This window comes from Nomascus leucogenys, chromosome 15 (assembly GCF_006542625.1).
Source record: "Nomascus leucogenys isolate Asia chromosome 15, Asia_NLE_v1, whole genome shotgun sequence".
NCBI lineage: Eukaryota > Metazoa > Chordata > Mammalia > Primates > Hylobatidae > Nomascus > Nomascus leucogenys.
The window spans coordinates 50,389,607-50,405,451 of NC_044395.1; the positions used below are offsets into that span (position 1 = coordinate 50,389,607).

The 15,845-nt window shown below is 40.1% G+C and overlaps 1 pseudogene; it reads right to left on the reverse strand.

The window, feature by feature from the left end:
- Window positions 1–4,978: 4,978 nt before the first annotated feature.
- LOC100601995 lies at window positions 4,979–6,115 on the reverse strand (annotated as a pseudogene).
- Window positions 6,116–15,845: the final 9,730 nt, after the last annotated feature.

A 15,845-nucleotide genomic window follows, 5' to 3' on the forward strand; every position in this document is an offset into this window, starting at 1 on the left:
AATAAAAAATCCCACACATCTTTAAGGCTCACCTTATATCCCTTTTCCTTATATCCCTTTTTCTCTTTTCCCAGAAGACTTACTCAACAAATCCCACCCAAAGAGATCTCTTCCTTTCTCTACCCACATAGCACTAGTCACAGTTTAAAGTTCTCTGAGAAGTCATATAGAACAATCCTTCAATTTTATAGTTGAGATTGAGAGACTTGGTTAATCCTGCAACCAGTTAGTGACAACTAAAACTAGAATCCAGATGTCTTGAATGCATTTTCTTTCCCACTACATTTTACTGCCTTTTCTTTGTTAACTGCAAGATGTTTTACAGTTTAATCCTATTCAAGCTTATATTTTGTTTAGTGTTTAAAAATCATGTATCCCTGATTAGATCACAGGCAGCTTAGGAGCAATGGTGTGATGCAGGGTCTATATTAGGTAAAAAGCCCTTATTTGGGGGGGGCATTTAAGGCCATCATTCACAGTAAGGTTTAATGTAGGGCCAAACCATTAAACTAATATGTTTTGGAATAATTGGGAATCGGAACCAGGAACACAAATCAAACCAAGGAGAAAAAATATGAGAGTGATTTAATGTCAGGAGCTTAGAAAACCAGAATCAAGAGAAATGAGGAAGATTCCAGAGTACAAACTCCTTGGTTGAATTATAGGTGGTTCAAGAGAGGTAAGTCAATAGGGACATGTTCCTACCCAACTCCTAGAACAGCAGGTATAGGAAGAAGAAAACTGATCCTTACCAATATCCCCACAAGGCTCCTCTGTCTAGCTAGAGAAAACGACCCTAAATGGGGACACCAAGCATGAGAAAGCATGATTTCTAATTATAGAAGTTCTTGCCAGCCAGAGAGGGGCTGAGCAGGGAGGCCAGAGCTGCTCAGATCCAAAAGGTGCTAAGATGCCCTTAATTGGGTGTTGGCGCAACCCCATAATACCCCTGAGGCAGAAGGATTTCTTGAGCCCAGGAGTTCAAGCATTTGGTGCTCCCATTGCAGGCTTCAGAGTGTGGGCTCATCAGAACCTATCCCTCTTGAACCCTGGCCCAGGCCCCTAGACAGAGGCCTATGCCTCTTAACTCTTGTCCTGGCTGCAGGACAACAGATCTAGTCTACCAGTGATTGACTTGGCCTACCTGTGCTAACTCCCTATATTTTGTTAAGATAAATAGCTTAGCATGGAGTATAAAAGATATTGCATGCTTTTACCCCACTTTTCGTTTCTGGTTTTATTTCCCAGGGTATCCCTTTACTTATCTTACGTGATAGCCATCCAGGCAGCCATAATTCCTCACATATAATATACATTTTCAGGCCTCCTTGTGCTGTTCCCTCTGCCTAGAGTGCTCTTCCTGTTCCCTTCCCACTCTATCTGACTGACAAGAATGTATTCATGTTTTGAGATCCAACTCATATGCTTCTGCTGTAGTGAAGTATTCTCATATCCCCCCAATCAGAACAGAGGAACTCATTCCTTTCTCTAGACTCTCATAATCAGTTACTTGTGTTTTTCTTACAGCACTTTTTAAAAAATCTGCTTTATAGTATGGTATAGTTTTAAAGCTTCACTGTATTATATTCAAGCACCTTGAGAACAGGAACTATGTCTTAATTTTCACTGTACCCTCATAGGACCTAGTCCATCCTGTTGAATAAACATGTTGGGCTAGGCCAGGCATGGTGACTCACATCTGTAATCCCAGTGCTTTGGAAGGCTGAGGCAGGGGGATCACTTGAGGCCAGGAGTTCGAGATCAGCCTGGGCAACACAGCAAGAGCCTGTCTCCACAAAAAATAAAACTAAAATAAAAAACTAGCTGGGCATGGTGGCATGCGCCTGTAGTCCCAGATATTTGGGAGGCTGAGGCAGAAGGATTGCTTGAGCCCAGGAGTTCAAGGTTACAGTGAGCTATGATCACACCACTGCACTCCAGCCTAGGTAACAGAGCAAGACCCTGTCTCTCTTAAAAAAAATTAATAAAATAAAATATGTTGGGCTAAGTATTGAATTGTTGTTTCTATTTTCTATTTTTTAAACAAACTATTTTTTAGAGCAGTTTTAGGTTCACAGCAAAATTAAGTGGAAAGTCCAGAGAGTTCCTATATATCCTCTGCCCCAACACACACATGGTCTCTCCCACAATCAACATTCTGCCCCAGAGTGGTACATTTATTACAATGAATGAACCTACACTGACACATTGTTACCACCCGAAGCCCATAGTTTACATTAGGCTTCACTCTTGGTGCTATATGTGTATGGATGGGTTATGACAAATGGATAATGACAAGTATCCATCACTGTATCATATAAAGTAGTTTCACTGCTCTAAAGATTCTCTGTGTTCTGCCCATTCATCCCTCCATTCCTGCTACCCCCTGGCAACCAGTGATCTTTTTTACTGTCTCTGTAGTTTTGTCTTTTCCAGAATATCATATAGCTGGAATCATAAAGTATGGAGCCATTTCAAGTTGTCTTCTTTCACTTAGTATAATTACATGGATTTAAGTTTCCTTTATGTCTTTTCATGGAGAATACAGAGAATGCCACTCTTTTCATGCTTGATAGCTCATTTCTTTTTAGTGCTAAGAAACATTCCATCCTCTGAATGTACCATAGTTTATTTACCAGTTCACCTACTGAAGAACACTTTGGTTACTTCCAAGTTTTGTCAATTATGAATAAAGCTGCTACAAACATTTGTGTGCAGGTTTTTGTGTAGACATGAGTTTTCAACTTATTTGATTAAACACCATGAAGCATAATTGCTGGATCATATAGTAAAAAGATGTTTGGTTTTGTGAGAAACTGTCAAGCTATCTTCCAAGGTGGCTTTGCCATTTTGCATTTCCACCAGCAATGAATGAGCTTTCCTGTTTCTGCATATCCTCACCAGCATTTGGTACTATCAGTGTCTTGGATTTTTGCCATTCTAATAGGTGGTAGTAGCTCACTGTTTTTTAAATTTGCAATACCCTGATGACATATAATGTTGAGCATCTTTTTATGTGCTTATTTATCATCAGTTTATCTTCTTTGGCAAGGTATTATTCTCTATTTTTTACCTAAGAAAAATAAATACATGCCAATTTTTGAAACAATATACTGGTTTACAAAGTAAAAAGTTGAAGTTCTCTCTCTCTCAATCTCACTACCCAAAAGTAATCACTGTTAACATTGTCTTCATTCAAGACATGTTTCTATGCATTTACATACCTACATATGTATATTTTTATGTACTCATTTGATTTTTCTTTTAATAGTATTTTATGGGTTACTTTTTAAATATATGTTAAGGTTATATTACTTTACTATATCCTGGAGACCTTTCAATGTCAGTAATGGGTGCAGAATATGCCAGAGGAAGAATGTGCTATAAAGTAACTAATCACTTCCTTATTGGACATTTATGTTGCTTTTTAAATTTTTCTTTCTTTTTTTAACCTTTAGGCAATTCTGTAATGAACCACCTTCTATATATATATATATATATATATATATACATATCTCTGTACAACAATGCCAGTATATCTGTGGATAGATTCTTAGAAATGGAATTGCTGAGCCAAAGATTACATAATTTAACAACACGATAGGAATTGTCCTCAAACTGCCAAACCACACACAAAAGAGACTGTTCAAGTTTACACTCCCATCAAGTGTTAGAGAGTAGTTCAGTATTCAGAGAAGCCATAGGAGTTTTAAATAGGTGCCTCAGGAGCTACCGGGGAAAACAAGGGGGTAAGAAAAGGGCTGGTAGTCCACACAGCAATCTCCTTTCCTCTTCAGTGAGAACACCTCTCCTTTGGTCAACATTATTTATTGGGCTTAGTTTAAAATTCCTCTTGAGGAGAAGTTTCTGGGATTAAACATTTGAAAACCTTTGAAATAAAAAAAAATTACCTGTTTTTAAGTGACAAAAATTATTAATTTATAGGTTACTTAGGAATGTTCTCAGGTGCAAGTAACAGATGACCCAACCACAGCAGATTGAATTGGCAAGGGTACAATTTTCTCATGTAACATAAATTCAGCAGCTGCATTTGTTGGGTGGCTCAGTGGCCTTTTGGGCTTTTCCTTCATGGTTGCAAGATGGCACCACTCCAACTCAAGCATCATGTTTGTATTCAAGACAGAAGGAAAGGGAGACAGTTTGTATCAGTCACCCTGGCCCTTTTATCAGAATTGCAAAAGTGCTCTTAGAAGCAGTCGGCTTCTCCCTAAGATCTTTGCTCAGATTTTATTGAGCAGAGCTTTTTTGTGTGTGTAGTGTCTAATGGTTGCAAGGGAAGTTGGGAAAAGTGATTCTTTTTTTCTGGCTTTTATAGAGGAAGCAGGCAAAAGATTAGTTGGGTGTAGTTGTTGGGTTAGCTGGTCATCATGCTCTGCCCCTAAGTGCTCAGAATACTGAAGACTAAAGATGCAATGACAAACAAGATAGTCCTTATTCTTTTTGTTTGTTTTTTGTTTTTAGATACAGCTATAATTTTATTACAAAACCGTTCTTTTGGCATTAGTTAGTTACAGTGATAGCAAGATAATGTGAGTGTGCAGACTGGCTCTGATGGAACCACTGTATCCCCTGCTTACTGAACCAAACTTCAGCTACCTCATATCCATTACATACAAGTGACCTGCAGTTATTACTGCTACAAATCTTGACGCGTGTACCACTGAGGGAGGAGTTGATGCTAAGAGATTCGATAACATGTTGATAAGACTACAAAAGTTCCTTTATGGGACTTTTTCTTCCTCTTCCCATCCAATGACTTTGCTTTAGAAGAATCACATTACTTAGAGCTAGTCTGAGTAGCAGCAGCACCCAAGGAGCATCAGTTCTTGTTAAAAAGCAATACCTGTGTGATGCACTTTTACACCACAGGCAAAAGGAAGGATCACCCTCATTTTAAACTCCTGCAGAGTCCCTTAATAAAACATAAAAGCATTCCCTCAAGTTCTTCTGGGTGGTGTTATTGCTGTGCATTTGTTGGTGAGTCATTTTCTGTGCTGTGTTTGCTTTGAAAGGATCTTCCAATATATCTCCAATATTCCTTTCTTATCGTGTCCTTTTCTTTAGCTAAGATTTCACATAACTCTAATGCTTTATTAAGAACATCTTCCTTATTGTCACACTGGTTTTCTAGCATGTCTTCATAGATATCCACAAGAAAGGCAATTAGGTGGGGGGAACCATGATTTGGTTGTAAATCAAGTAATTGATTTAACAGATTAGGATATTTGGAAAGACCATGATCCTGCAAAATTCCTTTCAAATAGTTCCATGAACTATTATGTGGTACTAGTTGAATCATTTCCAGAGTGTATTGGACTTCTCTCTCCAACACAGCACAATCATTGTAGCCAGTGGTGTTAGAAATAACGAAGTATCTTTGGTACCAGACAGAGTTATTTCTCACATCCTCTTTGAGAAGTTGGTCCACATACTGCAGCTCATTATCCCAAAGTTTAAATTCCTGAATAACCCATTGTCGATGCTGCCAGGCATGATAATTCTCTGCATCCTGATTAAGAATATTATCAATAAATTCAGGCTCCTGAGATGGATCTCTTAGCCATTCCACTATTACTCACCTATTGTGCCAAACTAGATAGTTTTTGGGCTGCCCCTCAATTATCGCAGTGATGTAGTTCATTTCCTCATGTAGATCCTTCTGAAGTGACTTTAAGAGAACTCTCCGGAAATGTCACACTGTATAATTGTCTGCATTTAACTCAATAGCATCCCAGGTTAGCTTAAAAGCTCGTTCGCTTCTTTCTTCATGCTGCAGGACAGCTCGGAAATAATCATAAACATCTCTAAATTTGTCACTATAAATGATCTGGACCACGGGATTGGGGCCATCATTCTGCGGCACTGGATCTGTATCAGCCCATTCTGCTCTGTCCCTGTACGGGACATAGGAGGGCGAATCCAGGCTCAGAAACCCGTCGTCCATGGGGGACGCCACGGCTTCCCCGGCCTCGGCTGCCATCTCTTCCTCGTGCTGCTCCTGGGGCAGCGGTGGGTGCGGCTGGGGCGGGGGCTGCTCCAGCTACCCGGGCTCACCGCCTTGCGCAGCCTCCCCGACCCCCTCGGTGGCCGCCATCTCAAGATAGTCCTTATTCTTAAGGTGTTAACAAACAGAAGTGCAAACAAACTAGTTTTATTGCATATTGGTGCAATAAAACGTTATATGTCCCAATGCAAAATATGTAGAGGAGATGTTAGAGGCCCAAAGGAGAGAATGGTTAATTCTATCTCAAGTGGGGAGGGGTGGTAGGAGATCAAATAAGACTGTATCCAAAAAGTGACATTTAAACAGAGTCTTGGAAAATAAGTAGATGCTCAGTGGGTGAAATGTATTCTAGGTAAAGGAATGGAGGTTCTGAGGCACAAATCCATGTGATGCATTCCAGGAGCTGCAAGCAGTTCATTATGACTGAGGAGAAGGTTTGGAGCTAGACGATGACCCAGGAGACCTAATAAGAGATGAAGCTGGAAATTGATGCTGGGACCAAGTCACACAGAGGGCCTCCTGTGTTTCACAACAAGGACTCAAGAAACCCTCATGATCTGGACAGTATCATTGAGATTGCGTCACCTAAGCTGTCCAGTGCAACCATGAAGTGGAAAGCATGTGAAAAAAAGTGTAAAGTACCTGAAACCTTTATTGGATTTCCCTTTCACCTGGGTGCAGCTACACTTTAACACCCGAGTAGCCTGCACACTTGCCAGCCCTATTGGGTAAATACTATTGAGTCCTTAATCAACTATTGAGTTGTATTTGCCACCAACTCCTAGGGAAAGTTACTGCGCTTCTCTGGGCCTCAATTTCATCATCTATAAAATAAAAATTAACCTTTGTAGTGTAGAATTTTACTTTTTTTCCCCCAAATGTTTTCAGATGCATGATTCAGGAACATCAGTCTGGTATAATTAAAGGGAAAACAACATCAAGAAAGGCTTTTGAGTCAGAAAGACCTGGGTATGAATCCTGGCTCTCCATGTGTTAACGGAGTTACTATGTGACAACTGCTTGAACTGTGGTTTTCTCATATGCAAAATACAGATAATGCACCTATCAGTGCCTGAAGCATAGCTATTACCCAATAAGTAGCACTGTTTTTATATTGCTTTTAAAATTTACATCTACCCTATAAGGTAGGTGAAATAGGTCTAATGTTACCCTAAAGTTGAAGATCCAGAGGCTTACAGATATTAGTAATTTGACAAAAGAGCAGCCAGCTAGATAAGTGGTAGAACAGGGCACAAATCCAAGTTCTTATTCTTTTCATAAATGGTGCAGCTTCTTTCCTCCAAGTGGTAGGATGGGATTCAGATCTCTGTGATGTCTGTCAAGCGAATGATTTTATAAACAAATTACATAGCCCCACACCTTCCTTAAATCTGAGCTCAGGGAACAGAAAGGCCTGTTTTTATTAATGTTTATAATCATTTCTGGATGTGTGACTGGGATACTCTAGCCCTCTGTCTAGCTTTAGCATGACTATAACCTGCCAGGAGAGGGAGCTCATAGTGACTCCATGCTAAGGTTACAGATACCCTGGAGAATTCAAGGGCTGCAGCACAGCAGGGGAAAGGAAGGGTGGAGTTTTCCTTGTTATGGGTAATGACTACACAGCCTTCTGGAAATGCATATTTTGGGAAAAACATTGACATTATTTTTTTTAAAAAAGGCGAGATTATGACACAGAAAGAAATGACCTTTACCAGGAGGAAGTAGAAAGAAAAAAAAGAGGAAGTGACTAGAGCAAAGGAAGACAAAAGGAAATTTGGCACAACAGGGTAGGTTTTGTTAATGCTGCACTTTTATTTCAATAGAAGGTAGACAAATGAAATATTTTTAGACTTGTACTGCAGGAACATAAGAATGGAATTAATGTTGTAAAAAATATTCTGAGAACAGAATTAGCATGTGTCCTCCTAATAATTATTTCCCTATTTTCCTTCAATAAATATTAACTTGCCATATGTCCAAACCCTGTGCTAGGCACTAAAGATACAGAAATGAACAATTGAGCTCTTGATCTCAAAGAATGGTCAGTACGGCAGAACAGACTTACACATGAGCAGTAAATTACAGGAAAGCCTGCCACCTTCTATGCACTGGTTGCTAGTAGAGGACAGAGGAGAAAGCTCTTATATCACCATGGGGGAAGGTCAAAGAATATTTATGATAATTATAGATAATTTTTTTGTGGGCACTCACCACCTGGCAGGCAGTCTGCCAAGTGCTTTATGTGGATTATGTCATTTGAGCCTCATAATTATGCAGGTGTTATTCTGTGATTTTTATTCTCTAGATGTGAAAACAGAGAAGCAACTTTTCCAAGATCATAAGTGGTGGAGAGTTTTTCCAAGGAGAAAACCTGGGCTAAGTATTAAAAACAACAACAGCAAAATCAGACAGAACTGAAAGAGAAGAAGGATGGTGAAAAGGGGAAATGGGGGGGAATATTCTGTGCAGAAATAACAGTATGAAAGAGGCTGGTCAGCAAGCGACAGCAGATTGCAGTGGAAAAATCACAAGTTGTTCAATGTTAGTGGAGTGTTCAATGCATGTGGGGGAGGGGTAGAAATAATTGAAATTAGAATGATGGGCATGGGTCAGATCACAATGGGCTAGCCATGTCCTGGAAAAGAGTTTGAACTTTATTCTGAAACCACTGAAGCATGAAATAAGGACAACAAAATAATAAGAATAAGAATATTGTTATTGTGTAGGCTGAATAATGGTCCCCCAAAGATGGTTTCACATGCTGATATGGTTTGGGTGTTTGGTGCCTCCCAAAAACAGAGCCCCATACTTAGTTTAATGCCCTGCTGTTGCTCTCTTGAAATTTTTAATAATTGCTTTGCAAGGGGCCATCCTGCATTTTCATTTTGCACTGGGCGTCACAAATTATGGAGGCAGTATTGCTTAATTCTAACATTAATCCTGAAAAACAAAAAAGTTATACTCACTTTATAAACCAAGACACTGAAAATCTCAGAGAGGGAGTATAATCCATTAATAAATGCCTTGAGTCAGGTAAATTCTGCTACTTGCCAGTCAGGGCCCCTAGGACAATCTTACTAATTCCTCCCAAGCCTCACTTTCTTCTTTTGCACAGTAATTATAATATCTGCCCTGCAGAGTGGACATGAGCAGTAGAAATAACATATGTAAAGCACTGACACAGTGCTGGCAGATCAGAGGGACTCAGATGGTAGTTGCTATTGCTCAAAGTCCAAGACTTAGTAAGAGATGAAGAAGGATTTCATGTCTATAGTTTTCTTTTTTTTTTTTTTTCTCTTGGACTTGTATTTTGGAAGATCATTCTGGCACAATGTGGGTTGGTGAAATGTAAGACTAGAGGCAAGAAGACCAGTTCATAAACTGTGGCAATGTCATAGATAATTTCTGGAAAGACTGTCCATCTCATGCCGTCTCTTTTCTTTGCTATTTGCCTCTAATACATAGAAGTCATCCTCCAGAGCTGTGTCCCCATCACATGACTCAACCTTCCTAAACTTCTTTATTGGTCCCCAGGTTTCCTCAGAAATCTGGAATTTTGATCCAAGAGATGCAGAGGCTAAGCATTGTTGCAGCCAAGTCATATTCATAGCAGACTCTCCAGAGAAGGCCCAGAGCAACCTGCTTGCTGCTGAGGTCCCGGGAGCCATTGTGAAGCCTGCCTCTCCACAATGATTTCTCAGTATCTCCTTTCATTCCACACATGTATACATTCAACAAATCTTTTTCCATTCCCTTCTGAAGCAACGAGTTGCAACCAATAGAACCCTGATACATGCAACAATGCTAGAGTTATTGGGAGAAATGGTTGAAACATTAATCAAATTCATGTAATAGGTTTAGGGAGAAGAAGGTGCACATTCAGGAATATGTAGGTGCAGAAGAAAGAGTTTGGAGTGTCTTCCACGTTTCTGGCTTCAGTGACTGGGTTGATGTTGCTACAGTCATAAAGGTAGGGCATATGGGGAAAAAAAGGAGTGATTGGAGGGGGAGATACTGGACTTGAGGTGCCTAGAGGACATTCAAATGGAGATATACAGTTGGAAATTAGATATGTGCTTCTGGAATTCAAGAATGTAGTCTAGGTTGGCAATACATATTTGGGAATTTTCAGCATTTAAATTGTCATTACCGCTATGGGGGTGAATGAGATTGCCTAGAGTATTAAGTTACAAGAGAAGGATCCAATAATGAAATACTATATTTAATACCAATGTATAAGAAGCAGGCAGAAGAAAAGAAATGCTGAAAGGAGGCTTAGAAGGAATGGCCAGGGAGGGAGAAGCAGAACCAGGAGAAATGCCAAATGAAAGGAGAATGTGGAAAAGGATGTGACATCTAAATCAGTTCAGCATCATTACCAGTGTCCTCTTCATCTACAGCTGAGGCTGCAGTCACGCTATCAAACATACCTCCTGAGCCTGCTCCCAGACCCAGGGAATTTTTTTTTTTTTTTTTTTTTTAAGACAGAGTCTTACTATGTCACCCAGGCTGGAGTGCAGTGGTGCGATCTTAGCTCACTGCAGCCTTCGCCTCCTGGGTTCAAGCAATTCTTGTGCCTCAGCCTCCTGAGTAGCTGGGATTATAGATGCCTGACACCACGCCCAGGCTAATTTTTGTATTTTTAGTAGGGATGAGGTTTCACCATCTCGAACTCCTGACCTCCGGTGATCTGCCCTCCTTGGCTTCACAAAGTATTGGGACTACAGGCATCAGCCACTATGCCCTGCCTAAACCCAGGGAATTTCTTTAAGCTCCATCTTCTGCCCTTTGCTATGGCCCTAGATTCTCCTGCACTGCTTGGCTTTTTTGGATGGATGGCTTAGAGTTAACAGCTGATGGCTGTTAAAATATTGTGAGTTCACAGAACAGAGCCCTCAGAAATGATGCCGCATAGCTACAACTATCTGACCTCTGACAAACCTGACAAAAACAAGAAATGGGGAAAGGATTCCCTATTTAATAAATGGTGCTGGGAAAACTGGCTAGCCATATGTAGAAAGCTGAAACTGGATCCCTTCCTTACACCTTATACAAAAATTAATTCAAAATGGATTAAAGACTTAAATGTTAGACCTAAAACCATTAAAATCCTACAAGAAAACCTAGGCAATACCATTCAGGACATAGGCGTGGGCAAGGACTTCATGTCTAAAACACCAAAAGCAATGGCAACAAAAGGCAAAATTGACAAATGGGATCTCATTAAACTAAACAGCTTCTGCACAGCAAAAGAAACTACCATCAGAGTGAACAGGCAACCTACAGAATGGGAGAAAATTTTTGCAACGTACTCATCTGACAAAGGGCTAATATCCAGAATCTACAATGAACTCAAACAAATTTACAAGAAAAAAACAAACAACCCCATCAAAAGGTGGGCAAAGGACATGAACAGACACTTCTCAAAAGAAGACATTTATGCAGCCAAAAAACACATGAAGAAATGCTCATCATCACTGGCCATCAGAGAAATGCAAATCAAAACCACAGTGAGATACCATCTCACACCAGTTAGAATGGCCATCATTAAAAAATTAGGAAACAACAGGTGCTGGAGAGGATGTGGAGAAATAGGAACACTTTTACACTGTTGGTGGGTCTGTAAACTAGTTCAACCATTGTGGAAGTCAGTGTGGCAATTCCTCAGGGATCTAGAACTAGAAATACCATTTGACCCAGCCATCCCATTACTGGGTATATACCCAAAGGACTATAAATCATGCTGCTATAAAGACACATGCACATGTATGTTTATTGCGGCACTATTCACAATAGCAAAGAGTTGGAACCAACCCAAATGTCCAACAACAATAGACTGGATTAAGAAAATGTGGCACATATACACCATGGAATACTATGCAGTCATAAAAAATGATGAGTTCGTGTCCTTTGTAGGGACATGGATGAAACTGGAAAACATCATTCTCAGTAAACTATCGCAAGGACAAAAAACCAAACACCGCGTGTTCTCACTCATAGGTGGGAATTGAACAATGAGAACTCATGGACACAGGAAGGGGAACATCACACTCCGGGGACTGTTGTGGGGTTGGGGGAGGGGGGAGGGACAGCATTAGGAGATACACCTAATGCTAAATGACGAGTTAATGGGTGCAGGAAATCAACATGGCACATGGATACATATGTAACAAACCTGCACATTGTGCACATGTACCCTAAAACCCTAAAGTATAATTAAAAAAAAAAAAAATTTTGTGAGTTCACCAACAATGAAAGAAATGCAAATTGAAACAGCCTAAGATTGTTAAGATTCATGCCAGGTGTGGTGGCTCACGCCTGTAATCCCAGCACTTTGGGAGGCCGAGGCAGGCAGATCACCTGAGGCCAGGAGTTTGAGACCAACATGGCCAACATGCTGAAACCTCATTTCTACTAAAAAATACAAAAATTAGCTGGATGTGGTTGTACATGCCTGTAATTCCCAGCTACTGGGGAGGCTGAGGGAAGATAATTGCTTGAACCCGGGAGGGAGAGGTTGCAGTGAGCCAAGATCGTGCCACTGCACTTCAGCCTGGGCAACAGAGTGAGATTCTGTCTCAAAATGAAAATAAAAATAAAAAATAAGGTTCTATCATGTACCTGTACCTGAAATGGTTTGGCTCAGTCCCCACCCAAATCTCATCTTGAATTGTAATAATCCCCATGTGTCAAGGGCCGGGCCAGATGGAGATAATTGAATCATGGGGATGGTTTCCCCCATACTGTTCTCATGGGAGAGAATAAGTCTCATGAGATCTGATGGTTTTATAAATGGGCATTCCCCTGCACAAGCTCTCTTGCCTGCTACCATGTAAGACATGATTTTGCTTCTCCTTTGCCTTCTGCCATGATTGTGAGGCCTCCCCAGCCATGTGGAATTGTGAGTCAATTAAACCTCTTTTCTTTATAAATTATCCAGTCTCAAGTATGTCTTTATTAGCAGTGTGAGAACAGACTAATACAGTAACTATATCATTACTATATACGAATAAAGCAACAAAGCCTTATGTTGGCAGAGGCTGTGGAGAGGAAGGCAAGTGCAAACTTTGCTGATAGCATTTTAGGTACAGTCAACTTTTCTGCAGAGTAACCAGGGAAGCAGTACATGAGCTGTGTGTGTCCTTTGTTCCACTTTGGAACATACCTCAAGGACATAAGCTAAAGGAAAAATGTAGTAAGCAGTGAAGATTCTAGTCCCACTATTTATAATGGCACAAAATGAAAACAATCCAAGTCCTGAGCTTTAAAGTAATTTTTAAATAATATCCGACTAACTGATTTGGAATGCTGTGTAACCATTAAAAATGATAACCATGTGAACATGGAAATGTATCTATGAAACAATGTTAAGTGAAAAAAGCAAAGCACACTACATGTCAGTGAGGGCATAGGAAAGTGGGAACCCTCAATATATTGTTGGTGGGAATATAAAATGGTACAGCCACTTTGGAAAACACAACCTGGAAGTTCCTCAAAAAGTTAAACATAGAGTTATCATTTGACAATGTCACTCCTAAGTATATACCCAAAAGAAATGAAAACATACGTTCACAAAAAAACTTGTACACAAATATTCATAACAGCACTACTCATAATAGTCAAAAGGTAGAAACAACTCAGATGTCCATTGGCTGATAAAATGATAAACAAAAGGTGCTATACTTACACAATGGAGTATTATTTGGCCATAAAAAGGATAAAGTAGGCACATGCTTCAGCATGGATAAATCTTGAAAACATTATACTAAGTGAAAGAAGGCAGTCACAAAAGACCACATGTTATATGAAACCATTTCTATGAGGGATGATTCAGATGTGATAGTAAAAGGTACAGGGTTTCTTTCTGAGATGCTAAAAATGTCCTCAAATTGACGTGGTCATGGTTATACAACTCTGTGAATATACCAAAAACCACTGGATGTACACTTTAAGTGGGTGGATTGTATAGTATGTGAATTATATCCCAATAAGGCTATTACAAAAATTTTTAAAAATCATTAAATGGTATGTTTACAGTGGGTAAATTTTATGAAGAAATATATAACATACATACAAAAACTTCAATAAAGCTTTTTTTTTTTTTGAGATGGAGTCTTGCTCTGTCGCTTGGGCTGGAGTGCAGTGGTGCAATCTCAGCTCACTGCAAGCTCTGCCTCCCAGGTTCACACCATTCTCCTGCCTCAGCCTCCCAAGTAGCTGGGACTACAGGCACCTGCCACCATGCCTGGCTAATTTTTTGTATTTTTAGTAGAGACGGGGTTTCACTGTGTTAGCCAGGATGGTCTCGATCTCATGACCTCGTGATCCACCCACCTTGGCGTCCCAAAGTGCTGGGATTACAGGTGTGAGCCACAGCACCCGGCCAAGCTTTTTTTTTTTTTAAAGAAAAAAAGAAAAGAAAAACACACTTGGGCGCGGTGGCTCACGTCTATAATCCCAGCACTTTGGGAGGCCAAGGTGGGTGGATCACCTGAGGTCAGGAGTTAGAGATCAGCCTGATCAACATGGAGAAACCCCATCTCTACTAAAAATACAAAAAAATTAGCCGGGTGTGGTGGTGCATGCCTATAATCCCAGCTACTCGGGAGGCTGAGGCAGGAGTATTGCTTGAACCCGGGAGGCGGAGGTTGCAGTGACCCAAGATCGTGCCATTGCACTCCAGCCTGAGCAACAAGAGCGAAACTCCATCTCAAAAAAAAAAAAAAAAAAAAAAAAGAAAAGAAAAGGAAAGAAAAGCACAAACTAGTCACTGCTTTGTATGCGTCTATATTTTTATAAAGTAACAAAGGCTGGAAGATACTGGGAGTCAGTAAAGGCATAACAGAAAGACACCAGATCTGCAATCTAAAGGCCTGGTTCCATTCCTCCTCATCCTGTTATTTTCTAACCATGTGACCTTGTTTGAGCCTTAGTTCTTTCATTTATAAAATAGAGGTGTTAGTTTCTACCTCACATGGTTATTTTGAGGCATAAATGTTTAGTGGGTTCATTTTCTTACCCTTTAGAATAGCTTAAGCAGGAGGTTAAAACAAGGTGGCAATAAAAGTACAATAACATACGTGAAAGGGATTTGAAAGTGAAATCTCCTATGAAAGAATAAGATAGTCTAGATCCTGATTATGCTTCTGGCCTAGAAAATAGTATCAGCATAGCCTCAGCCTCAAAAAAAAAGGACCATCCTTTTGCCTGAGTGCTTTGAAAAGTGCCTTTATAACTGGCCACGTGAAAATTAAGGAAAGCTTTCCACATTCTGAAAATGTACACTAGTTTTAAAGGTAATTTGGGGGTGACAGAAAGGAGCTAAGGTGTGTTAATGCCAAGTTACCATAGCAACATCCATGGCTGCTCTATCCTTCCCAATCCTGGGCCTACCCCCAGATGGGATGATAAGCCTAGTAAACACCAGAACTATGCCATTCTACATGAAATTATCTTCTCCATATGCAGACAGGGGAGACATTCATGCTTTCCCACAAATAACATTTGAAGGGAGAAGCCCTAAATGTTTACAAAACAATCTCCTCTCCTTTCTCCAGAATCAGAATCAAGATCCTGTACGCCCATTGCAATGCCTGGCATGTAGTAAGTATTCAACATATAGCTGTTTAATGAATGAATGGTCAGAATTTACTTAGAAGTCCAAGGTTGGAATAGAACACCATTGTTTATTAGGAAGAAGAGACTATTAAATTATAGGCCAGGAATTTCAGAAAGGAGATTTAAATTCATACTCCACATAATTTGGTGTCTGTTCCAAGCCACACAGCATTTTCACATCTGTATCTGCCCTGTTTAT